Source organism: Hemicordylus capensis, chromosome 5, assembly GCF_027244095.1.
Source record: "Hemicordylus capensis ecotype Gifberg chromosome 5, rHemCap1.1.pri, whole genome shotgun sequence".
Lineage (NCBI taxonomy): Eukaryota > Metazoa > Chordata > Lepidosauria > Squamata > Cordylidae > Hemicordylus > Hemicordylus capensis.
This window is the reverse complement of record NC_069661.1, coordinates 84,608,117-84,635,187: the sequence shown is the minus strand read 5'-3', so window position 1 is coordinate 84,635,187 and position 27,071 is coordinate 84,608,117. Positions and strand designations below refer to the sequence as shown.

Sequence of the window (27,071 nt, the reverse complement as noted above, 5' to 3'; positions counted from 1 at the left end):
ACAGTTATTGATACTAGAGTTCATCCATACCAAGAATATCAGCATTTTTATAGAAAGGCAAACATTCTGAGCTTGGAAACAAATAAGTAATGTATCAGATGAGTCAGAGACATCATCACGACATGTTTTAAGCTTTTATATCACACACACCACTTTAAATCACAAAGTGATCATAACATACAACCACACGTTAATATAACTATTCTTATCTATTTGCTTTTCAGCTAAAGTTATGGTCAGAATATAGAACTTTTCAAAATATCAGACACTGAATTCATGAACACACACATTCTACAGGCAACTTGCATAATGTTAAGAGACCAAAGTTCTACTGAATTATATTCCCATGCAATCCATGTTCCTTGCTTTCTTTTTCTGCATTCATAAGATAAATCAAAATACAGTTATGTAGTCGTTCCTTTCTTGCTTTCTGCAAAGTAACAGAAAACCTAGGTAAAGTCTGAACATCTTACTCCCAGAGAGTGAACAGATCACCCAGTGAATTCTGCCACTGCCTACAAAGGTTTGACAAATACATTGTCAGAAGATAAGAAGTACAGTGCTATGAAGAGAGACAATCTTATCTATACAGATCATACCACAAATAACACAAACCATGCAAAAGTCTACCACACGTTCAGTTAAGACAGGCTTTTACCCTCCTTCAGCTTCTATTACACACTTACAAATAAGAGCGGACTAATGAAGTGACTTCATTGGTGGGGGCTGGGGCGCGCGAGAGGAATGGAATTGCTAGAGCAGCAGCAGTTTTGCCCTAAATCTACAGCACAGTCCAATAGCGTAGGAGGAGGCTAGACTTTTGCTAGCTGGCGAGGCAAATGTACACCTTGCGTGACTGAAGAAGGTCGATAAATCCGCAAAGCGCAACCTTCGGAATCCTAAGAGGCAAAATCCTCTGCCTGCCCTTAAAAATTAAAGGACGCTAGAGCAGCAACCACACCGCGTATGACACAGACGACTCGCCAACTTAGGTCAACGTTGCTGTCTTGTCTAACTTAAGGAGTTGGTCGGTTTTACTTGAAGCAGCGCGACAACAGGCTAGCCGCCGCCACCCCCCTCCCTCGCGTTGTTGCCCTTCCTTCGGAGTCTCCTTTCTCCACCGTCTCAGAGACAAGAGCTATACTTAGCAGCGGCGGCAGAATAGGCATCGTTTCCACTGGGCGCTGCTAAGACGCACAGATTTGGCACCAAGAGAGAAAAGCACTGAATTGCTCCCCCTCCCCGCCCCATCCGAACTCCGCTTGCGCGCAGCCCCTGCTTCTCTCTTCCTTCATCGCTTTGGCAGGCACCGGAGCCCCGGGGCCGCCCGGCAAAGGGAACGAGAGAGAACAAAAGCCCGAAGGAAACCCAAGAAAGTTTCCAAGCGACGCAAGAGAGAGGGAAGCGCGCCGCCCGAGGGAGTTCGGGACAGAAAGCACACAGTCGAAAGCCCTTTCCCGAAAGACCGAGTCCAGCGCGAGGCAATGAGGAGGAGAGGGGAGGGAGCAGGAGGAGGAAGGGACCCGCGTCCCAGCGCGCCTGTTCCGAGTGGGGAACTCCGTCCGCGCCCTCAGGCTGCGACGCGGGCACTAGGACCAGTAAAGAGTGTGACACGGAGCCACTTACCGAGGGCGCCTCAGCTTGGACTCTCCTCCTCCTCGCCTCAGTTAGCCCAGCAGCAGCACCGGGAAAAGCAGCGGCGGCGGCGGCTTCCACGACACACCATACACTTTGCCAAAAATAAATAAAAGAAATAATCGCGGGAAGGAAAGGCAAGGTGGGGGGAGGGAAATGGGAGGAGAAGGAGAAAAAGAAGTAGTGTTACAAGTTCCTCTCCTTGTCTTGCTAAGAGCAGATGGGGGATTGCAGGGGGAGGGAGATGCAGAGGCAAGCCCCGAGGAGTTCACTTTCTGCAGCTCCCTAGGCTGCTCTTTCTCTTGCCAGAGGGTCGCGCGCGCAGGGAGTTTTATGTTTTTTTCGCGCGCTCGCAAGAGATGGGAGGAAGGTGAGAGAGGAGGACCCCACAAGAAAGTGCCACAAAAGCGGGGGGGGGAGGGACAGCGGAAGCAACAGCAGCCGGGAGACTCTAATTGTAGACAGGGGAGGGGGGAACCCCAAAGGGAAACTCGGCTCGGCAGCGGCTGCCGCTTCAGCTCCCGTCTCCCTTGCCAGAAAGAGGGAGCGAGACGCACACGCAGAAGAGAGGCGCCTACCATAAAGCGCAGGGAGATCCATTCCCCCGGACCGGGCTTCGGGGAATGAGTTTAGCCATTTATAAACCCCGGCTTCTCTGTTCCGGCATTTGGCAAGGTCGCAGCTGCTCTCTTCGCTTGAGCGTTTTGCGCCGAGGCGCCCCTTTTGCTGCCTGTCGCTGCCAGATGGACTGAACCAACTTCGCCTCGTCCCCCTTTTCTCTTTCCCACTGCCTCTGTTGGTTAATGTAAAGTGCTGAGGCTCCCATGCTGTGTCCAATCAGTGCATCTACTACTAGTGCCATGATTTAGGGGTCATCCGTGAACAACACTTCACGCTGATGAATGGCTCTTTGCAGCTTTCTGCCCTGATGAGGGTGTCTGCGTGCTGCTGATTGCAAACACTAATGAACTTACACAGCCTCATTATACATTCGCCCAGATCCTCCGACGAGCGAGGAAGAAAGGGCTTGGGTGTACTGCTTCCTATTGGGATTGCGGGGTGGTGGAGTGGGAGGTCATTTATTTTTATTTCCTAATCGGTGGAGAGGGAATAGATGCGCTAAATATTTGCACTTGACTCCCGATTCTACGTAGCACTGCACCCGAAAGCTTCTGCTGTTATGGAGATACGTTTTGTATATATAGTTTAGTTTAATTTCTAATTCCTCCCCGCCACTTGCTGTTGCTGTTGGACAGGGTGGGCATGCTAGGTCAGCTGAGTCATTAGAGCGAGGGTGGGTGAGCAAACGACTTCCTGAGAGATTGATGACGAAGCAGAGCAGAGGGCAGTAATTAAGACTGCAATCCTGTACTCACTTCCTTGGGAGTAAATCCGGATGAACTCCGTGGGGACTTCCGATGTACAATCCTAAAATCGGATTGCACGGCTTTGTTAACCTGCTACCCAGTTCCCTTTTCCTAATAACAAACTATTGCTTTGGGGATCACCCTGACCACCTGCAGCTTTGGGATGCGGAATCCTCAACCACATCTTTGACTACTTTCTCTCTCATACTCATACCTGCCCTAGCTAGCTGTGGCCTTTGCCAGGCAACCTGTGACCTCCGACAAACAGCCCACTGCTAAGTTTGCCTGGAAGAAAGTTCTTCTTTCTGAATTCCAACGAGACTCGCTTCCTAGTAAGCGAAGCGTCTTTGGGTTCTCTGCTGCCTTCCAACAGAGTCTGTAAATCAGGTGGCCAATACTTTTGAAATACTTGCTTCCCTTTCTCCCCAGCCACCGAAAGAGTAACTGTTTTTCTTTCGTCTGTGTTCTCCTGAAAGGCAGTTACAGCGACAACGCTTCTTCAGCGTTTCTTGCGTTTTGCTTTCTGAAGGGCGTGTGGGACTTCCTTCTGAGTAACCATGGAAGGCAGGCCTGAGTGCTCAGGGTGAAACTTTGCAGTTTGATAATATCTTCCATGCTCCTGCTCTTTGCCACCCCCATAAAACAGCAGCTAGATTTCGCCTCTGCTCTTTTCTGCGTTCCCAGGTTTCAAAAAGTTGTAATATACTGTAAGCGTGCAATATAAGTAATTTTAAAGCGGGGAGAAAATGTGCAAATCGCAACAGTGACCTAATACCTTCATTAGGGCCACCTAAGAATCACAAAAAAGCCATCTAATGGCACAGCGGTGAAATAACTTGCCTAGTTTCTTGCCTAGCAAGAGATTGCTGGTTCTCACTGGTATGTTTCTCAGAATATGGGAAACTCCTATATCAGGCAGCAGCGACATAGGAAGGTGCTGAAAGGCATCATCTCACACTGCGCGGGACATGGCAATGGTAAACCTCTCCTGTATTCTACCAAAGACAACTACAGGGCTTTGTGGTCGCCAGGAGTCGACTTTAAGAACCACTAAGCAGGAAGCTGGCTTTCGAATTTCACAGGACTCTTCCTCAGAATTAAGTGGTGTTTGTTTGTTTGTTTGTTTGTTAAGCATGGTGACGGGGAGGGAGGATTCTTTTGGTGTTCCAGATGTGACGGAAGCAGTATCTGCAACATGCTACTGTCTCAGATTCAAGAAGATGAACTGAGCCCACAGAATGGGCAGACAAACTGTGCCCTCAGAACGAGCAACCTGAACCATTTCGGGTGATGCGGCAACCACCTGCGGCAGAAGGCTGGCTTTCCGGTCTCTCTCTCAGCCACCATTACCTTTCTGGGCCAGTGAATCAATGGAGCGCCTCTCTGGCCAGTAAATCCTTCCTTCTTGAATGGCTCCTTACAAAGCGCAAGGGGATAGGGGAAGGAGGCGGGCAGTCCGGTGTTCTGAAACTGCAGGCGCACACCTCAAACACCTCATAGCGAAATGTGTCCGAAAAGGCGCACCTTAAAGTCGATTTATAGACGACTCCCAAGGGCGCCGCGCGCTCTTAATCCGAGGAGTCACTAAAGTTGCAGGATTGCCAGCTCGTTCCTTTGAAACGGCTATCGGCGATCTTATAGAGGAGGGCCGGGGGAGGCTGCTGGGAATGCCTCTGTAGACACCGGCTCCTGGAAAAGGGAGGCGGTCGAAAGGAGAAGAGCAACGCAACTTTCAGGGAAACTTGGGATGCTCGCCAAAGACCACTCCAACGGACTCGCCGCTGGCATCTTCGGCCCAGCAGCCTGAGCCTCTCTGCCTTTCGGCTGCAGCCTGCCCAATTCGCAGCCCTCAACGTGCAAGTAATCGGAATGTGGGGAAGTGGAGGGAATGTGGGAAGGTGTGCCGCCCTAAGGCTTAGCATCGTGCACCTTGAAACCGACGCATGGGGCTGCGCTTGGATTTCAAGCGAGCCGACCAAGGTTTGGGCGAAGAAGAAGAAGTGGCAGTTTCGGAGATCTCTTGTTTCTTGAAAACAGAACTGGAGGTGTAATGGAACTGGTGTCTCCCTTTTAGGTTCACTTCTGTTGAGGTGGAAAAGCAAACCACCCCCACCACCACCCCAGCAGCCACTGATTCTGCTTGCAGTTGGACAGGCGAAGTGCAACCTGCCTGGCAGCCGTCCAAGCGGGGTTGGGGTTGGGGGTGGGGAGAGATTTCCCACCACTTAGACACTTAAAGTGTCCTTTGCACTTCCTACCCACCTCCGTGTAATAGTAAGAGGTTCCGGTGGTTGTTCTAGCTTGGCAGGTGATGTGGAGATTGGAAAGCGACTCGGAGTCCCCGCTGGATAAGCATCTTGCAAGAGGACAGGACTGATCAGAGCCTTGACGGAGCAGCCCAGCCCAGTGCCAACGTCTGCTCGAAAGCGATGGGGCTTACTTCCAAGTAATGCGTTTAGGATCGTAGGAGAAGTTTAATACTAGAGGATGAAGCTTACTGGAGTTTAATTATGCTTTAGCCTTTAAGCCAATTTGAAGTGCGTTAAGTCACGTTTCTTTAAAATCTGATCTAGCTAATATCTTCATATCTTCCCAAAGTCTGTCACTGGACGTGACTAAACTTAACAATAAACAAAAAAAATCCCCACAGTCTAGCCTATATACATAAATGGGAAAGACTCCTTGCTCTCCCGCCCCCACCACACCGTAGTCCTGGCTAGTAATACTCTTTTATTTTGTATAGTGCCGGACAGGACACACAGACACACACACTGAACACATTTCAGCACTAACATGGCAGTGAGCTCCCCCAGTCTCTTTGGCTTCTCCTCCTTGGACTGCAGGTGTAATTCAAAGCAAACCGCAGGACTGGACTCCGACGCAAGACATTCTGGCTCCTGCCTGTTGAAAGAACGACCCATAAAACGGGGAGGGGAGGAGGGCCATTGCAGGCAGGGCATCAAGTGCTCGTCAGAGTTGTGAAATTGCCCTAATGCGTCCTCTTGGGTGTGTATGTTAAGCTACTGCTTCTCTGGGCGTGAAAGGGGCTCAGTCCTTGCTGCTCCCTTCTCTCTGTGTACGCGCTTTAAAAAGGCACTCAAGTGCCTGCAAATGGCATTGAAATGCAGCTCAGATCAGAGCAAATGGTTTCTAACCACTAAGTTTACTTTGGGGGTATCCGCCAAACATGGTTAAGGACAGTTAGATAAGAGATTGCCTGGGTGGGATCTAAAGAGCAAGCTCTGTGCATTATTGTGGGACAAGATGAAGCATGAGATTTAAAAAGAGAGAGAGAGAGAGCCAGACAGAAAGGGGAGGGGGGGGGGAGCTTGTTTCAGTTGCTCCATCAATCTTATTGGCTGGCCATAATGTGACAGTTACAATTCCCATTTGTTCTTCCTACAATTAGCTTCATGGTTTTTATCCCTGAACTGATTCTGAGTGAACAGCTATTTAGGACTTCCTTTCGAACATACAGTAAAGTTGGGTCGTTTTTTCTCTTGGTCCCCATCACCGTCAGTGTGCCTTTGCCATGCCTGTCCATTCCTCCAGATCTGCGCGGGATCAGGTTTCTCAAAGGCTCTCCAAACATAACCCCCTCCCTCAGTATCCTAATCTGTTGCTACGTTTTTGAATCTGGGAGGCAACGCGGGTATCCATTTATCCCTAATGACAGGAAGATTCCTAACAACTAAACAAATCTTTCCGTCTGCCTGAAGATCTTGCAATTACCCAACTTGGTGTTGACTCTACATTTTCACCCACTGACTCCCACATCCTAGCGAAATAACATAAGAAACCTAGTTAGGACCACCAATTTATTAAGAAGGTGTGTGTGTGTGTAGTGCATTGTGTTGTGGGCTCGGGAATGGAGATTATGTTGAGTCCTGAGATTTAATAGAAAGGAATGTTTGTTTACAACACTAGCCTTAACTGATCACAAGAGCTAACAAAGCAGACTGATCCACAACCTGATGAATCTGAAGTACTTGGATTTAAGCCAATTAAATCGATAAATTGGTTTAACTCCAAACACTTCAGTTAAGGAGGATTCTGCAGTTGACTAACTCATTAGTAAGATAGACTCATAGAGTGCAATCCTGCTCCAGCAAAACAAACTGGAGTTTTGCTGTTGAGGTCAAATAGAGCAGAATTGCACCTGTATGTTTTCGTGTACTTGGATTCCTATTTATGGCAGAACGGTATTATTAGCGGATAATAAAAGTTTAAAAATAAAAATAAAACAAACAACCCTCCATGGGCCTATTACAAAGCTACCAGGGATACTTTGAGGAACAGAGTTTGCTTGGCAGTTAAATTGTGGCAAAATTATAAAACAAATATTCTAATCTGAGCACTGACAAAGCCATAAAATTAAATGGCTGTCTGCAGTGGGAAATATGTCTTAATTACCTTAATTAAGGCAAACTAGAGTCCTACATATATCTGTTCTGGAGCCAAAATGTACTGATTATAATACAAATCAACCTTTAAATGGGGGTCATGTTTTTCTGCTACATTAGTTTGTGTTCCACTGCGTAAACCAATGCTCTATATGAGGCTGACCTCTGGTGAAAGTGAGGTACTTTAGTTTCACCCAACCATTGACCCTCTTTACTATTGGCTCATAAAAGAACCAACTTGACAGAATCCACATGCAGATTGAAAGGAGGACGAGAAACCCCCCAAATTATCATCTTGCACTCATATCACTACCACTATACTTGCTACTCTTGACTGAAAACACTTGCTAGTTTTGTAAATAACTACATAAGCATGCTCCATTCAAAATTAGCAGCAGCCACATTTATTTATGTTTTTCTTTCAAATGTGTCTAGATCACAATTGTTGTCAAAGGGGATTCTTCCCCTCCCCCACCTTAAAACAATACTTTTAAATTATGTAGGACTTTAACGTCCTTCAGATCCATAAACCAAAGCAGATATTTCACAAGGGATGTGTCAATAGTCAAAATCTGTACCAATTACAATTTCTGAACAGTCCTGAAGGTTAGCCCTAAACAGAGCACATTACAGCATGCTTCAAAGAAACTTAGATTGCATTGCTGGGCACACTTACTTGGTGAAGTAAGCTTCACCAATGGGACTTAATTTCAATAAAACATATAGGGGGTTGGGTTGCTAATTACTAACAAAAATGATAATTCATGATTAAGGCCCACTGCATTACATTTTCCTACAGAGGAAACAGGCAGTACATGCCCATGTGCATCTCATATGACACGTTTCTCATGTTCCTATTTATTACACATGAAGAATAGTATTTAGGAAATAATGATTGGCAGCAAATTCACAACATACATAACTTATTGTAAAATATATGTGTGCTGTCCTCTTTTATGAGGTACACAAAGACATACACTTGAGTGTAAGGAATATTTAATATACTTGAGTGTAAGGAAAAATGTAATTGTGAAGAAGTCCTAAATATGGGAAAAGAAGGGGTTCAATGGCCACTCTACACTCAACCTTGTTCAGGTTACTTAAATGGGATGACACTAATGTTCTTAGGACATGCTGATCTACTGTCAGGGATTGCATTGTCAGATAAATATCTAGCTTACATAAAGTAGCAAAACCTCTTATCCAGACACTGATCCAGTACATAAAATATGTGGAGAAGTATTAGTCTGAGTCATTTTTGTTTGGTCTCAAGTTCTTATCCATAAAATGGGAGTAATAGTGACCTACAGTTGCAGGGAATAACACAACAACTGTAAGACATCCCTGCTAACTTGGCAAAGAGGCACCTTTTAACATGGTGATTCTCTTTATTTAGCAGGGGGGAAGTAATTGGCCCAATCCACTCGCAGCACAGTACCTCCAGTGACTGTTGCTGGTGTCTCTCTTATATTTATTTTTAGATTGTGATCCGTTTGGGGACAGGGATCCATCTTATTTATTTATTACTTCTTTGTGTAAACTGCCCTTAGCCATTTTTGGAAGGACAGTATAGAAATAGAAGGAATGAATGAATGAATGAATGAATGACATTTCCCAAGTTACAAATGCTTCATCACAGTTAGAAATACAGACTTTGTTTTTACTAGCATATAGTCACTTAAGTATATCTCTAATTCATCCAGATGTTAATGATTTATTAATTTCTTGCTTCTCTGTAGTAAAAATAATAGTTGTAACTAAGACTTTTTTATAGATTTCCTTAAAGTTTAATTTTCTCTTTGACCACATATTCCAAAGAGTTCTAACCAGCACCCAGCCACTAACTTCAAGACAAGCACCATAGTGAGGGAACCTATAATGTAAAGAAAGAAAGCAACAAGCCCCAATCCTAACTCTTTTCTGATCAATCCCAAACATTTGAGAAACAATATTTCATAAACCTTATTAAATAAACATAAGGTTTATTTCATAAACCTTTTAGCCAGGCTTGAATGTTACGTCACTACACTATTTACACCAAATTTCAAGTTAAATCCAATAAAATATAGGAATCTTTCTGAAAGGCCTAATGAAAAAGCTAAAATATTACCATGACATTCCTTCTTGAGAACACCATTGATCTTAGAGCAGTTAACTAGAATTAAATATTGTTTCACAAATATTGTCTCGGATATTTGATCAGAAAATAGTTAGGATTTGGGCTTGGTGCTTTCATGTCTATACTCTGTCAGTGTAGTGGCAACACACTCTGTTCCCCTCTGTCCAGGAGAAGTGTCTCTAATTGATCTGACATGGAATTTAGTTGGAGATGTGTATGTTGCAACCTAAGCACTATCCCTGTGTGCTTTGTAAAGTGATCGCCATATGGGCCTTATTTGAAATATTTGAGGTTTTCATCTATTAACCTTGGTAAAACAGAAAGGTAAATTTGTCTCAAATTTGTATTTCATGAATAGTGCATAATTTCTGTGTAAGTGTGTAAATTTTAAATACAGAACAAAAATCATTAAAAGTTTTGAACAAGGAAATTTTTCCTTCAAAGTTCTGAACAAAGAAGGGGAAAAAACATATTCAGAATTATGTTCACTTATTTACACAATTAAAATACTTTGCTATTATCATGGGGATTTAATAAGGAAGCTTAGCTAAATGGAATGCACCATATTTGAAGCTGCTAGCTGTAGACGATAATTCATTCAGTACTATTTATTTTGGGTGAGGAGCAATTATGAGTCCCAAAATTCTACAGATTGGCTCCTATTTTAAAATTTAAAAGGTATGGCAACTCTTTGTTATAGCTAATAGTACTAAGTTATGAATGCTGATGGCCTTCTACTGCAGCCTTAAATTGCCTTGAAAAAGATACAGTTTCTTTAATTAAAAAAGCTGCACTGAACTAATCCCTCTAGCTGAAAAAAGAAAAGTTTTAAGCAATCTCTTTCTGCTCTGGGAGAGAAAAGCAGACAATACCATAACAGATCAGAAACATAAGCTATAGTGTGCAGCCAGGAGCACAGCAGGGAACTGAATACTGCTCCGACTGTGTCATTTTTTAATCCCCCATCCCAGTTTTCCCCGTCTGACCTCATGCTGAGATGAAGTTATCACAGAAGACAGCTTTACTCTTACCAATGAATCCAACCCTGGATCTGTATTATCCTTAGCAGATCAAAACACCGCTTTCATCAAATAGCATTATCTGCATAAAAGGCATGCAATTGCCTGATAATTTCACCCAAACTATGCTATTCATTTAAAGGACAAGAAGAAAAATGTAATTCATTCCTTTTCTTTTTCCTGAAAAAAGCTAACTTACTCATGGGAACTTTCCCTTTTTATATACAATATCTCCAGAAGAGGTCCATTAAACATTTCTCCCTGCCCCGTTTACCATTAATTATTGGAGTACCTCTATGCAGTGGAGTGACAAAAGTGTAAGGCATGCAGAACTGACAGTGAAAATTCACAAGGCATGTTTAGCCATGATACTGTTTCCTTTCGCTATGCTTCCACTTGCCTAAAAATAACAAAATCCTATGTGACAAATGACATAAACCTAAATATAAATGACAGCAAAAGTGTTTGCAGAAAACTGGCATTGTTTTCCTTATAACTAGACATTTGAATTGCTATAGGTTTTGCAGCATGTGGAACAGACTTTTCATGGGACTTGGAAATATAATTAACATACATATACTGTAAAAGTTAATTTTTGTAAGATGCTGAGGTATCTTTGAAACTCTAGTGTAGCATGTAAGGCTGCAATACTAAGGAAGTGTGATCCAAAGCTGTTACGTGCTTGAAAATTTCATCTCTTAATGGTGGGATTAAAACTGCAACTTCAGCAAATTTGCAAGGAAGTAAGTTCCATCCACCACAGTAACTGGGAACCAAAGAGCTACTATATTTTATGTAGTTAGTTCATTTACACCCTGCACCTTCGATGTTTTCATTCCCAAGATGGTCTGCATGCCCAATAGATGTGTGGCTTTAGTGCATGGCAAATCTCCATGGCATATCACAAAATTCCCACAGATTCAAAAGAGGCTTGAAAGTGGCTTGATGGGCTGCTGCTGTTTAAGAAAAACAAGTCCAAATCTCCCTTGGGCATAGGAAACCATTTGCATTTGCAATCTGGATACAGGCTAGGACTTCTGTTTTATAAGTAAAGGTGCTTTGGATCAGGCTGTGAGTCAGCAAAAATCCCACCATTCCTGATTAACACATTTGGGGGGCATGGTTTTTGGCAGTAATCCTGAGCATATTCACTTGAAATTTCCAATAACGTATGAGAATATAGGACTTACTTTCACACCCATCTTCACACAGCCACCTCTGCATGTAGCAGCATGCATACATAGCTGCTACCAGATTAAAGTTGTTTTCAGGGGGTTGTAGTGCAAATTAAGTACACTACTCATAATGAGTGCAAATGCAACTTATTTGTGTTCTTTTAATGACAACAAGTTCTATTTTATTAAATGGTGACTTTAAAATATTGCATGGAAATCTGTGTGCCTGTGGAATCTGAAATCTGTTTCTCGGTTTCAAGCTTGTAGAATAGAAGACAGCCAAACCACAGAAACCTCTAAATCCTGTTTAAAATAGTTGCACCATTTCACAAATTATTATTTACCATAGCTGTGGTGTCTAGGTCAATGCTGAATAGGAAGTGCCTGACTAATAAGAATTTTGCAAAAATTATGGAGCTAGAAAGAAAGCACTATGCTGCCTTAGAAAGACATGAACTGTCCTACTTTAAAGGATACAAAGTTTATTTATTCATTTATTTATTAGAAACATTTGATATAGCGCCCACTCCGAAGAACTCCAAAAGTTCATGTTAGCTCATGAGATAATGTACCTTAATGCTCCTATAGAACTGGAAGTCCTTTACTGAATATTGCCCATCCAGTTCTTGGGTCAGCTGAATTATTTAGCAATGTTTAAAAGACACACAGGAAGCATAAAGGATTTGTTCGGTGGGTCACAAAACCCCTTCTAATTTGTTCTGTCTCTCTTCTTCCATTTTTTCCCCCTGATCTGCCACTTTGGTACATTCATAATCTCTATCTTAGTCAGTCCACTATTTTCTTCAATAGCTAGTTCATAAAGTCATTGTCATTGATAATACTGCAGGTTTTTAAAATGTAAGGAAGCAGAGTAAATGCATCAGAAAAACTACAGATACTATTTTCCCACTTGCTACGTCAGTGTCTGGAAAGACTGCTAAGTGGCCATGTCATTTGGTCTCACAAAGAAGTGCTTCCTTAATTTAATTTAATAATTTAATTTAACAATGGGGTTCTAATTTGCTTTAGACTGTATTGGCAGAGATAACTAAGTTGTTGTGTTACATGTTTTTTGCCGTGTTACAGGTCTTTATACTTCTAGATAAAAAACATAATTAATTAAAAAGAAGAAGAAAGCAGATAATCATGTTTCAAGAGCAGTTCCAGAGACAACCAAGCTTTCAAGACTGCTGTGGATTAGGTGGACAGTCTTGATTTTTCTCTTTGACTCCTCTGGTCCTCACTTTCATTTTTAATCCATTACCATATCCAACCCATCATTACCAAATCATGTCACTTCTCTTGGTACAACATTGCAAAAATATGGCCCATTTTTTCCTGCCCCTTGGCAAAAAACCCTGGTTTATGCTCTTGTTATCTCTCAACTTTACTACTGCATTCTTCTCTTGTCTGTTCTTCCATTGTCTCACCTTGGTCTCATCACCCTTTGTTCAACTCTTGGCTGATTATAGCATTCAACTCACTTGTTGCCTCCTGCACTCCTTTGTGTCTGCTACTGGATCCTGCTCAAGCTTCTCATCTTCAAAACTATTCATTGTTCTTCTCCCCCTTCCCTCTCAACTCTTATGCTAAAGCATCACTGCCTGTGATAAGTTTCACTTATCCAGTTTTATATCCTCAGATGCCAACTCTCTTAGAGCGAATGCAGACATTATGCTTAATTACTAAAAAGAGAAATACTGGAGCTCATATCTGCAAGAGAACAATACCGTCTCCCCACAATAGCTTAGAACTCTCTGCAATAACTCAGTATTGAAGGAATACACTCCACACATGTTCAGGGGCATTTATGCATTTTTACATGTTCCAAACTTGAATCCTGGCTTTGAAACAAAATGCCAGGGTTGAGGCCTGATGAGTCTTGGCAGAAACCACCCTGAGCCATTTTTGGAAGGGCAGCATATCAAACAAACAAACAAACAAACAAACAAACAAACAAACAAACAAACAAACAAACACCTTAATGCCAGGGAAGGAAAAGTAATGGGCTGCCACTCTGAACCTCAGCACTTTTAATTAGTTAAACCAATATGTAGGCACACCTATATGCTTATCTTTCTCTAATTGAGACAAAGTGCATCAGCATGCTGTCACATGGCTCAGTTAATAAGATATTTTTAAAAAACCGGGGTAAGAGGTACTTCCTCACAGATCCTAACTTCATACTTTGACAGACATGGGACTATGTGATAGCAATGCACACACAGGTATACGGGTATGTGAGTTGCTATTCTGGTGATAGGTTCAGTCTAAGAAGTAATGCCTTAGGGGATGTAAAGGAAGGGATTTTTTCTATATCTAAAGTTTAAGACAAGAAACATTTCCCAGACAAGGTTTTAATATATTTTTAAATGGAAGCTCTTTGAAGTTGTTCAGAGGTTTGCAACTCCAGTAGGAGTCTCCAAAAGGCTAAATTAGTGGGCATAGCGCAGGTGAGATACTCAAAGGTGCATTATAAATTTATCATATATATAGATACACTCTGAATTTAAAAAAAAACACCCTGTTTTATCCAAAGTGCCTTTCATTTTCTCCAAAACGCTGTAAAATTTAATCAATCTGTTTGTCTGTCTGCACACACAGAGCCATCTCTTATCTCAGACAAGTTTCATTTCTGATTTGTAAAATGGAAACCCTCTCCACGTAGCCCTAATTATATGACAAGGAAATTCATGTGAGTGCGGTCAGCAGAATGTGGACCTGAGTCTTGAAATACCATTCCTCACTTGAATGGTAGACTGAGATTATAATGGATTTTATTCTAATGGACAACAGCGTCTTTGCTGAATGACATCATTTGTTTTGCAGAAGATATACTCATAGACTGGGGCAATCAGACCAAGTTCTCTTTGTAAACATAATGGCATTACTAATTCCCCTATGGGTGACTTATTATGTACATGTTAATATACTGATATGTGGTTCTAATCATATTGTTAAAGATTTAGGACTCTATGCATATTTCTGTGCTTAAAGTAAAGTGGAACAGACCTAACTGAGGATGGAAAGGGCACAGAAGTGAATGGGTGGCAGATATATTATCCCATCACTCAAAGATTTTTCACTTTCCCATCTAAGAGTCACAGACTCTTCAACCAGCACTGTGTAGGGCTGGGGGGAAAATTCAGAGAATTTCTAAGAGTACATTTTCATGTTCAGCTGAAGTGTAACTATCCAGTAATAAGCTTAGCACTTGATATGCATCCATTCATTGATAAATATTGGGGCTGTTCACATGGGCAGCCTAGCCAAGGCTAGTAGTGCAAACCGGTTGGAACTGAACCATTTTTGTTTGGCTTCTGTTTGTAAATTGTGCTGGTCTGTGATTGTAATAAAGGAATTGAATTTAACTGAACCAGTTCGTAACCATCATGGCAGCCATTTTGGAGGCTGCTGTGCATGCCCAATGGGCCTCTGCATAGCCAGGACATGCAGAGACCCATTGGGCATGTGCGGCAGCCTCTAAAATGGCTGCCATGATGGGAGGCAGGCCTGCAATGAACCAAAGACCGCCTGAACCAGGTGATTTCTGGAAATAATGGAGGCCGGTGTGGGAGGGGGAACCTCTGGAGACACCCTGCGGCCACAGAAGCACCCCTGGAGGGGGTAAGTTAATCTTGAACTGAACCATGCGAACCAGTTCTGTTCACACCCGTAAAGGCTAGGGTATACATGTGAAGCATTGGGGTTGAGCCTGATCCCTGCGCTTCCTCTGCGCCAAGCCCAAGTTTTTAACCTGGATTTAGCCAAGGTTAAATGAACCTAGGTTAAGTGAACCTATGGTTCACTTAACCTTGGCCAGTGATTGGGAGATCGCATAAATAATTAAATGGCTTACTGCCAGCCCACAGAGAGCAGCCATCATGCCTGTGCCCTGGAGGACCTTGGGATGCAGGAGGGGGGAATTCCTCCTGCTCCTAGCTCATGCAATCGCTGCACTGCTGCTCTTGTGCGTGGGTGATGTGGGGGCCGCTGCTCATCTGCCAGGAGAGGCAGGTGGGTTCCTGCCTTCCCCACAGTGCACCCAGCAGTGGCCTTGAGGCTGTGTGAAAGACCTCATTGTATTCATATAGAAGTGTAAATAAAGACAAACTAGTCTGAGCTAGTCATACAAGCTATTTATTTACTATATTTATATATTACATTTCATGCAGCAAATGTACTTGTGAGATCACATGACTATCTTGTATTCATATGATGGAGACCAGGAATGAGGGCTACCAAATGAAAAAGAAAACAGGTCTCCTGTACCTTTAACAGAGGCACAGAAAAGGGAATTGTTAACAGGTGCAGTTTTTTGTCCCCTTGCATGAAAAGCTGTACCTGCTGACATTCTCTCTTCTGGGCATCTCTTACTCTTTTCTATATGTGTATAAACGTACCAGGAATGAGTTGTTTCTTTATGGATTTCTCTTCTTGGGAATATCCATCATACAATCCATCCACCAGATCATCCATCCATCCATCCATCCATCCATCCTTTTAGCTGTGTTTTTTAAAAGAAGGCTTTGAAAACACTTCTCTTCTACAAAGCATTTATGCTTGGGTGCTGTTGGTAACTTGGTCTTTTTTTTTTTTTTTTAACATTTTATAGCCCGTTCTTCCTCCAAGGAGCCTAGAGCGGTGTACTACATACTTAGGTTTCTCCTCACAACAACCCTGTGAAGTAGGTTAGGCTGAGAGAGAAGTGACTGGCCCAGAGTCACCCAGCTAGTCTCATGGCTGAATGGGGATTTGAACTCGGGTCTCTCTGGTCCTATTCCAGCACTCTAACCACTACACCATGCTGGCTCTCTTTATTCCTGTTGGTTGTATAATTTGTATTTGTCATAGTGCTGTGTTTTTATTGTGTTTTAAGATGATTATAATTGTATTTACAAGCTGCCTTGTGAAACCTGTGGCCTGAAAGACAGGGTACAAGTTTTTTAAAATGAATAAATTCATGCAAGTCACATTTATGCCTTGTTATGCTGGCCTTGGTTCAAAATAAACAAATACATACATACATACATACATTTATGCCTCGTTAAATATGGCTCTATTAAAGTTAATTGGAATAATAATAATAATAATAATTATTATTATTATTTTATTAGATTATTTACATGCAGTACATACTTGGAGGATATTGTTGAAAGCAAGGGCACCATTCATGCATTCATCTAAGTTTTGTTGGCATCCAGTGGAGAAAAAGGTTAGTGCTATTATTGCTCATACACACCTTTGAAAGACTCAGCTCTAAGGAAAAGAATCTGCAGGGTTCATGGAAGGGTGGACCGATAGAAGTGATTAGTCTTTTATTGGTCCTTTGGGATTTCATTTTATTAAGTTGCAGAGACAGTTTTCAGTCTCTGATATTTGGACTCTCTGTGCACTCAGTGCAACGACTGAGATACAGTACAGAGCAAGGAAGCATCAGTGCAGACAGAGAAGCAGGCTAACAGCATTTCCCAACTAGCTGCACCAATTTTTCCTTCCATTAATGCGCTTTGGCTGGACAATACAGTTGTCTATAAGTCCATTTTCTTTCCTATCAAAAATGTACAAACTGCTGTTCTGTTCTTGTCCCTCCACTTCTTCCTACATGTGGAACCATTTCACAATCATGCCATCACACCTTTTACTGAGATCTACAATTAATAATCAAGTCAATTCAGAGGCATATCTAGAGAAAATAGCGCCTAGGGCAAGCACTGAAATTGCGACCCCTGTCCAAACATCTGACACCCATCTTTCAGATAACTTTACCATAATATCAGCTGAAAAATACAAGTCAAGCTCGTTAATCTTTTAATATTTCAAGAACTATTTAGCAGTGGACATAGCCAGACCAAAAAATGCTGGAAAACTACAAATTTCAGTATGATGAGGCTCATGAAATACCCAAATACTATATGCAGGTGTACTTGGAAAACTAAACAGAAGTGCCTGTCTAATTCTCTACTATGCACTGTAGCATCACTATTACATAAGTTTAAAAAATAAATGGAGAATTTGACTTTTCCCAGATACTCTGAAAATAATTAAAGGTTATGCAGAGTAAACTGTGTCACTACTTGGAATATATTTCTAGTATTTCAGAAAGACAGTTAAAATGAGAGAAAGAGAGCAAGAATCTCCCAGTGGGCCTTAATACTAAGGATTTCACACTGATTCAAAGACAAACTCACCATTAATAGCCATATTATTAAGACATCACATTTAACTCACTTATCACAAGAAGCAAAGTAAGAGCAAATGAATACAATCCTAGCTCATAAGCTTCACCTCAGTATTCACAAGCCCTGATTCTCTGTACATAGTGCCAAACTGAATATATGTACAGTGACTTATATTATATTAACTTTTTAAATTTTTAAAAATCTGTAGCCCCTTCGGGGGCTTCCTAAAGGCTGTGGGGGGGTTCTGCAAAGGTTCCCTTCCCCTGCTGGCCTCTAGGGCCTCGCAGGGACCATTAGAGCATGTGTAGTGGCCATTTTAATATATATATATATATATATATATATATATATATATATATATTTAAAAATGGCCACTGAAAACAAAATGGCCACTGCACATGCTCAAATGGCCTCTGCGAGGCCTGGCATGGCCTAGGGCTTCACAGAAGCCATTTCAGCATGCACGGTGGCCATTTTGTTTTCGGTGGCCATTTAAATTTAATTTTTTTAAAAACAACAACAACGGCGCGCCCCCTTCAAGTGGCGCCCGGGGCACGTGCCCTGCCTGCCCTGACCTAGATACGCCCCGAGTCCATTGTGATGAGAAATTTGCTTTTTATTCAATGGCAGTAACATGAAAATACAACATATGGCCTAAAGGACTCCAAAACAAACTAGAGCAGCAGCAGATAGCAGGAGCAGTAACAGGAGCTCTATCAAAAGTTTCATGGTACTAGTCCATTTTGGCACTAGTGCCAGAGAATGACGGGGCAAGAAGCTTTCTGGTCCAGAGCAGGGGAAAAAAATCTAGCTATTATTCATCTGTGTATGCATATCAGTTTATGCTAATCAAAAGTAGGCAGTGCGAAAGACTGAACTTGATCTGAGATATCCTCATGGGTAGCAGGACCTCAATCACCAGGTTTCAAAATGTTGATCCTTGGTAGAGCTGAATTTACTGCCATATGAAAGAGCAACAGGAAGGCAGCCAGTGCCAGTAGCATCTTCTGCACTGCACAGTGCAGGCAGCAAACAAGAGTAAGGGTGGTTTTCTGTCTGGCATAAGTAAAGGTAAAGTGTGTCGTCGAGTCGATGTCGACTCCTGACAACCACAGAGCCCTGTGGTTGTCTTTGGTAGAATACAGGAGGGGTTTAACCTCCTGTGCAGTATGATGCCTTTCAGTATCTTTCTTATATCGCTGCTGCCCAAAATAGGTGTTTCTCAGCGGGGATTTGAACCGGCAACCTCTGGCTTATTAATCAAGTCATTTTCCCACTGCTCCATTAGGTGGCTCACCTGCCATAAATAATGGTGAGGAATTACAGCAGTACAAACCTGATACGAGTTCTCTGCAAAGCTCAGCTAAATGTAGGACCCAGTTAACTTATAGGAACAGGGCTGCTTAAATATCAGAGGGAATAAGACCTAACATAATAAAGTGGTCCCTAAGAAAGAGATGTGAATTAGAGAAGAAGCAGAAGTAACCGTGATTCCAATGGAGCACCAAATGATAAATACTGCTCATAAGCAAATTCATGCTCTGTTGGTGGAGGTGAGCACTGGGGGATGTATTTTTGGTTGCCTTTTATCTGTGCATATTATTAGTTAATCCCCCCCACCAAAGCACTACAATAATTTGCTCCCTATAATTTTCACTTCTGTAAATATGATTCTCAAATGACATGGTCCTATGGTTTATGCCTTAAATATGCATTTCAAGTACTTGTCACTGAACAAATGATCCAGCTGAGTGAGACAAAGTATAAATTACACAGAAAGCCATCTATATATCATTGTGAAATACTAAACATATTCAGATAATAACAGCAAGAAAGCTGCTAAAAGAAATACCTAGTGTCCCATAACCTATTATTTAAACAATTTTCACTACTGATATAATATTGAGAATGGAAAGCTGCCAAAACTTGGCAATCAGGAATCTCTCCGGCATAATAAAATTGTGCCCTCATACCGAAGCAGCAAAAAATCAATGCAGTCACTTTCTCCCCACAGAGCACTTACCATATTGCATGGGGAAGGTATCTACAGAAGGACTGCTGAAAAACTGTACCCAGCTACTGCTTCCTGGCCTAGCAATCCCTACAGGAACAGTGCTGAACCCCTTGCTGCTAACCCTTGAAGTCCAATCAGAAGACCAGAGAGGAGCAGGATCAAACCAAAAGGAACAAAAAGGACTAACACAAGTTAACGCATCTTTAAGTTGGCACTCCTCCCAACTTAGTGATACAGCCAGGGAAGAAGGTGCGATAAACAAACCCTTAGTGCAGATCATCAGGTTTAAGCTGTTTTTTCTTTTTCTTTTGTTGCTTTAGTTCCCTATAAGAGGGATAGAACGGAGGCTTCCTACTCTTTTAGGTCCCTGCTAACTGAGCAAAGAGGCACCTTTTTAAAGTAGTGATTCTCTTTATTTAGCCGGGGAGAGCAATTGGCCCTATCTGCCCCCAGCACAGCATCCCTCCAGTGGCTGTTGCTGGTGTCTATCTGACGTTTCTTTCTTAGATTGTGAGCCCTTTGGGGACAGGGAGCCTGCCTATCTACCTACCTACCTACCACTTTGGGAATTTATTGTTGAAAAGCGGTATATATATTTTCGTCGTATTTGTACTCATCATATTTGTATGCATTTTGGTGCATTTCCTTTACCAATTTGCTAGCATTACAGCTTTGGTATAGTTGCCACTGCCAAAGTCCACTGTTTTATTCCAAACTACGATCTTACAGAAAAGCCAAGAAATAGTGAGAATTCCTACAAATTAATTTCTAGTGCCTTACACTCAATTTGTTAGAAAAGAAAGGATTGGTATAGTTTTGAAGTTTAAAAAAGATTTTTGTGATAACAAATATTGAAAGTTGATTTTCATTCGCTGCTTAAATGTCTGTGAAATACAAGCTTTGTGTCAGTAGGCACTCCAGCTTCTCCTGTGAATATTGCAGCTTATATGCTTGGGAGCTGAGAAGAGTTGTTGAGTATTACATGGTTGTAAAATAGTCCCATCAACTAGTTTATAACATTAAATGACCAAATAATGTGAAAGGCTACATCCAGGCTGGATATCGTATATCTGTCGTAGCTAAAACTCTCCCTGCACCCCATTCTTGCTGCTTCTTCCTACAAACGATATTTTTCTCATCTAATTCAAAGAGAGCTGGGTTAACTCTATGGATAAAATCTGGATTTTTTTCTTCTTGAATTGCTACTTAAGACTTGCGTGAACTAAAGGAAAGGAGGAAGGAGACCTTTTTGAAGAACCACTGATGGAGTGAATAAATTCAGTTGCGATAGTCCCCCTGTCTCCACCTTCCAAGGGGCTATTGAAAGACCTGTGAGCCCTGAAAGTAAAGAAAGAAGTGAAGCCAAGGCTAGAGATGCTCATACCATCAACTCCTGGAGGGACACTAATGGCTGGAAAGATTCTGCTGTTTTATTGTTTTGCCTTTTGAATAATTTTTGTTTTAGAACTTTAGATTTCAAACTGCCTTGAGTGCACTGGCAGAAAGCCAGTATACAAATCCTGTAAATAAACTAAATAAGCAAGCAAGTAAGTAATCAGTTTAGGAAGGAACTGTGTGGAGAGAGGTGTACATGTATTAAAGTAAAGTTGTGCTACCAAGTCAGTGTTGATTCCTGGAGACCACAGAGCCATGTGGTTGTCTTTGGTAGAATACAGGAGGGGTTTACCATTGTCATCTCCTGCGCAGTGTGAGATGATGCCTTTCAACATCTTCCTATATCACTGCTGCCCGATATAGGTGTTTCCCATAGTATAGTCATAGTCTGGGAAACATACCTGCGGGAATTCAAGCGAGCAACCTCTTGCTCCCTAGGCAAGTTACCTCCCCCCTGCGCATTACAATAATTATTTTCTGATAAAACGTTTTGTTGCTCCTCCAAGTGAAAGTACAGTATATCTACAATTTTATGGGGGGGTGGGGGGGTGGTAGTAGGAGTATCAGAACATGCCTGTGAATAATTGTGTTTTTACTCATTCCAAATGCATCTTTCGATCTTGTATGGTTCCCTTTCCTTTTGTGGTTCTTAATTGTTAATCTGATGCACAATTCCCCATCTACTTCTTATATTTATATACTGATTTTCAACAAAGGTTTCCAAAGCAGTTCACACAAATAATAAATATATAAGATGCTACTTGGTACCTCTATGCTACTTGGTACCTCTTCCCAACATCTCCCTCTCTCTATTTCTACTTCCAGTTCAGTGCTACAGCTGTGGCGAAAGAATTATAGTCATTGGATTATATTTCTTTCTTCCTGTTATATACTCTTTCAGGTAAGACTATCCATTGCTCAGATGGCCTTCAATGCACAATTGACAAGAGATGATTTGCCCATCCCAGCCCTCTCTCTCCCATGCCCAGTTGTGGGTTTAGTGAATTGTTGCATAGATTGGTTATGTGTGACATTGTCATTTGGTCTTTCTACTTTCAGAAGTCAACAGTAGTGAGGTAGGTTTGTGGGTTTTAAACTCAACTCCTAGCATGGGACAAAAGAGCTGAATGAGTGATGTAGCAATGATCAAATAATCAGTCTGAGTAGGAATTCACCAACCTACAACTGATCCCATACAGAGGCTCAGGCGGTGTGATAGGCCTCTACCCAATGAGTCAAAAGGCTACAATGAATTATATCTCATTAAAAAAAATCCATCAGCAGGATAGTTTAAGGTTGTGAATGAGATTTCAGGAATTACCTGTGATTCAAAACGTAGCAGAGTTTGTCTCATCAGTGTAGAGTGGGGGGAAACTTGTCATTAACTCCCTGTATTCTGCTACATTTCATTCTCATGATTATTTTTATAATACTTGCTTTCCTGTGTTCAAACTTTTGCAAATCACTATTATTTCTAAATAAGCTATTTTGACAGTAGTAAATTGTTAGTCATCTTGCAGTCAGAACTGTAAGTATCTGCACTAGAATTACAGTGGCAGTTTCTCCATTTTATCTTGTCATTCTAGTGTTGACATTAACTTGGATATCTTGAAGGTGTCTATTACAGTAACCTAGTAACTAGCCAAAAGTAAAGTAATTACCCAAAGCTATCAGGTAAATAAATGTGTATAACTCTAACTAGTGTTCACCCTATCTGCATTAATATTTCTCACTGATAATTGGTGGGCCACTGTGTGAAGCAGGTTGCTGGACTTAGATGGGCCTTGGGCCTGATCCAGCAGGGCTTTTCTTATCTTCTTAAAATTGTATGTGTAGCATTTTAAACTGAAAAAATAATAATAATGAAAGAAGCATAGCATAAACACTGGCAAGAATTATGGTCACTTAGCTGAGGATGACTTGAATGCTTAAATATTACTTTCAATAAAATAAAGTTTCCCCAAATGACTGTGCATAACCATTCAAATTAATGAGAATAAGTGGAGTTCAGGGATTTTGTTTTCCTAAACATCTAATCTCATCCAAAAGGCCAGATTTCAGTGTGCTTAGTTTGTCCTAAATATTTTATTGAGTTAATAGCAGATGCACAAGCTCCTTTTTTTTTTTTTTGCTGCACAACAAAATACTGACAGGGCAGTCTCATTGGCAATGGGAGGGTTTGGACAGGACTCTGGCTACACATGTGATAAAAATGGTTGTGGCAAGAGTTTGCCCACCCTGACATCATTGGAGAAGAGTGAATCGCCCCTCTACATGTATTTCCAATACCTGTTTAAATAAATATTGGGAGCAATTGTAGAGTATTGGGAGCATGATTCAGATGACCAGTCCCCTCATTTGATTATGGGATGCCCTGAAGTGTGTCGAGATGTCCTCTGGTGTCATCGGGGTTTGTGTGTGCGCAACACTATCTTTATTGAGTATACAGCTGCTATCTTGTCTGAACTAGCCTATTAACTTCCTAACTAGCCATTACATAGGGCACAAAAAGCTTCTGCTGTCTTTACTTTTCACATATACACCATATGAAGTCTATTTGAATGTGTGGAAAATAGAGAATGGGTGAGGCAGTAAGAAGGGCAGAGAAAATGGATGAGATTGGATATCATTGCCCTGCTAAATCTATAATATAAAGCTCCTCCGGCCTCACTGACATGATACTCCCAGATCAAACCACAAAAGATAGAAACATGCCATTTTTGCAGATAGGTTCCAGCTCTTGCCCAGACTACCACAAAACAAAACAAAACAAAACAAATCAAAAACCAAAAAAACCAAACACAAAACACAAACAAAACAAAACAAATGAAAAAAACCCAAACCCTCAAAAAATTATTTACTTTTCCAGATAATCTGGAAAAACTATCCCATTGGAAAGTTTGGGGAATGAGGTTTCATAGAGATAGAAAAAGACTAGAATAATAGATAAGTAAGATATTAATATGCTTGCAAACTACACGCCTTCACTGACTCACTGACTCACTTACTCATAGTCTGCCATGAAACTCACACCAAACCATAAATGAGAGAAACAAACAGTTTTGTAGGCCGGTTCCAAATCTTGGTCACACTACCGCAAAAATCTGAAAACCCAGAAAATTTAATTAATGTTCTGGAAAATGCGGCAAAAACTCTCCCATTGGAAAGCATGGGGAATGATATCTCATAGCGCTAGGAAAAGCATAGAGTCACAGAGCTATAAGATGTCAATATGCTTACAAACTGCAAGTCATTTTGCTAATATAAATGTAAAGTGCCATTGATTAGATTTTGACTCCTAGCGACCACAGAGCACTGTGGATGTCTTTGGTAGAATACAGGTGGTGTTTACCATTGCCATCTCCCGCGCAGTAGGAGTGGAGAGCTGGTCTTGTGGTAGCAAGCATGACTTGTCCCCTTAGCTAAGCAGGGTCTGCCCTGGTTGCATATGAATGGGAGACTTGATGTATGAGCACTGCAAGATATTCCCCTCGGAATGGAGCCGCTCTGGGAAGAGCAGAAGGTTCCAAGTTCCCTCCCTGGCATCTTCAAGATAGGGCTGAAAGAGATTCCTGCCTGCAGCCTTGGAGAAGCCGCTGGCAGAATTGGTGTGCAATTTGGGTTTTCGGTGATTCGGTTCGGGACCTGAACCAAATCACCCCCATTCTGCTCTGTGCCCGAATCTGGGCTACCCGAATCACCCCTGATTCGGTTCGGATTTGGATTAAATCTGAATCTGAATCGATTAGGGTAAGAAAAATGGGTCCCAGGGACAAAATAGTGGGGTGGGGTGGTAGTGCCCAGTGGTTGGAGGCTACCACCCAAATTTCAGGGGAATTGGGTAAAGGGCTGATTTTTGGGAAATTTTTGAAGTTTTAGTGTCTTTGGGGCAGATCAGGGGCATAGCGTGGGATCTGGGCAAAAAGAGTGGGGTGGAGTGGTAGTGCCTAATGGGTGGAGGCTACCACCCCAATTTCAGAGTGATTGGGAAGAGGGCTGATTTTTGGGGAATTGTTGAAGTTTACGCGTCTTTAAGGTTTTCCCCCATAGAGAAGCATTGAGGTGTCAACAAATGTATAGCTTCACACGGGGTGCAAAGGGGTGGTCTAGAGCAGTGTGGGGTTGGTGGTAGTGTCAGGTAGGGTCAAGGAAGCTACCTGAATTTTTTCAAAGGATTTGGGCAGAGGGCTGATTTTTGGGGAATTGTTAAAGTTTACGCGTCTTTAAGGTTTTTCCTCATAGGGTATACATGGAGCTTTCACAGCCCCATAACTGCACTTGGGGGGTGCTGGGGTGGCCCAGAGCGAGTGGTAGTGTAGTGCACATAGGGTGCCAACCACCCCCATGGGTTTCTAACCCATGGGGTACAGGGTTCTGTTGTTTCAGAGGTATTCTGAGTGTGGATTCTATGATAGCTAATGAGATTTTCAATGAAACACCATGAATCCACTCTAATTTGCTATCATAGAATCCACACCATATTTGTGGGTTGGACAGAACACTTCTAGGAAAGGGAAGATTGGTGAAAATCACTCACCCTGTGCATGCCTGCCTGTGCTGCTGAAGTGGAAGCACAGCTGCTGTAGAGTGCATCTTTTGACTAAATGTGCACAGTGTTAGGATGTCGGCATTAGGAGTACAACACTGACTAATTATTGCAGGTATGTGATGTTATGGGTATATGATCGATTTATTCTTTCCTCATGTGACTTTTTAACATTATCATTTCTTTTATTTATTTAGTGAATTTGTACCCTGCCTTTTAAGATAGCATATTCTCAAGGTGACTACCAAAATCTAAAATCCAACAATTTTAAAAAATACAGTTGCAAGACCACAACACAATAAGCCTATACATCTATTTCCTGTCAGATAATCTTGGTCTTTCTGTTGGCAGATTAATAAATGGTATTAATATTTGCAATTAATTGGGTTAGGGAAAGAATGGGCTCCAATAGTCCTCGGTTATGGGGCAAGCTATTAAGCATGCAACAAATTTGGGAAGATGCCAGAGTTGAAGCAGCAGCAGGCTCACCATTTATACCTTGCTTGGTCACCCTAGAAAAGAATCGGTCCAGCCACAGTGACTGCCAGCTGAATAGCCCTTCACTGCCCTTATCTTGGTGGGTGGAGTTTAAGTGGTTCGAAGTTTTTTCAATGATGTTCTAGATGGCTTTTCCCAGTTGCCATACCCCCCCCCCCATGCCCCACATAGCATGACATTACAGTAGAGAACATTGTGTGTGGAGAACACAGTGGCAGCTCCATGTTAAGATGCTGCTATGGACATGCCACCACCAGAGGCAGTGATAAAAAAGAAATAAACCCATGTCCACTCTAACACCTGCTGTTGAGAAGGGAAGGACCAATTCCCAGCCAGTTAGGTGGGAATCCTCCAAAGGACGCTTTATCATGGACCTCTTCAAACCTGCTAATGCCATTAGTTGAGTAAATGAATAAATTATCAGAATGTCTGTTACTTGGTTCTGCTGAATTAGAATATCCAGTGTGGTCAGGCAACAGGATATCTAAACTAAGCATTATCCGATAGCTTTCTGGGGTGGCCTCTTCCCATTGGGAAAAAAGGGCATGCCAAGAAGCCATCCCCTGCAGCCACCTGCTGTCTGTCTGGTGCTCAAGGTAAGTGGTGTGTTCATTAAACAAAATTCTCACCCTTTAAGGCAGGTCTTAATTAGTCATCTCCAATTTACCTGCTTCAGCATGTTAGGCCTCTGTGTATGTAACATAGAGCTCAGGTTATG

General features: G+C 42.0%; 1 protein-coding gene across 27 annotated transcripts in view; it reads right to left on the bottom strand.

Moving 5' to 3' along the window:
- Positions 1 to 27,071, bottom strand: part of TENM3 (teneurin transmembrane protein 3) — a 2,371,016-nt gene that overhangs the window by 691,804 nt on the left and 1,652,141 nt on the right. For 2 of the 27 annotated variants that reach the window (XM_053252618.1, XM_053252616.1), the window contains exon 1: positions 1,627 to 1,853. The exons of 23 other annotated variants lie outside the window; for them this stretch is intronic. The gene's annotated coding sequence lies outside the window, so the exon portion shown is untranslated. Of the gene's footprint in view, positions 1 to 1,626; positions 1,854 to 2,213; positions 2,311 to 27,071 lie in introns of those variants that run through there. 2 more of the 27 variants (XM_053252617.1, XM_053252619.1) reach the window with 2 other exon arrangements.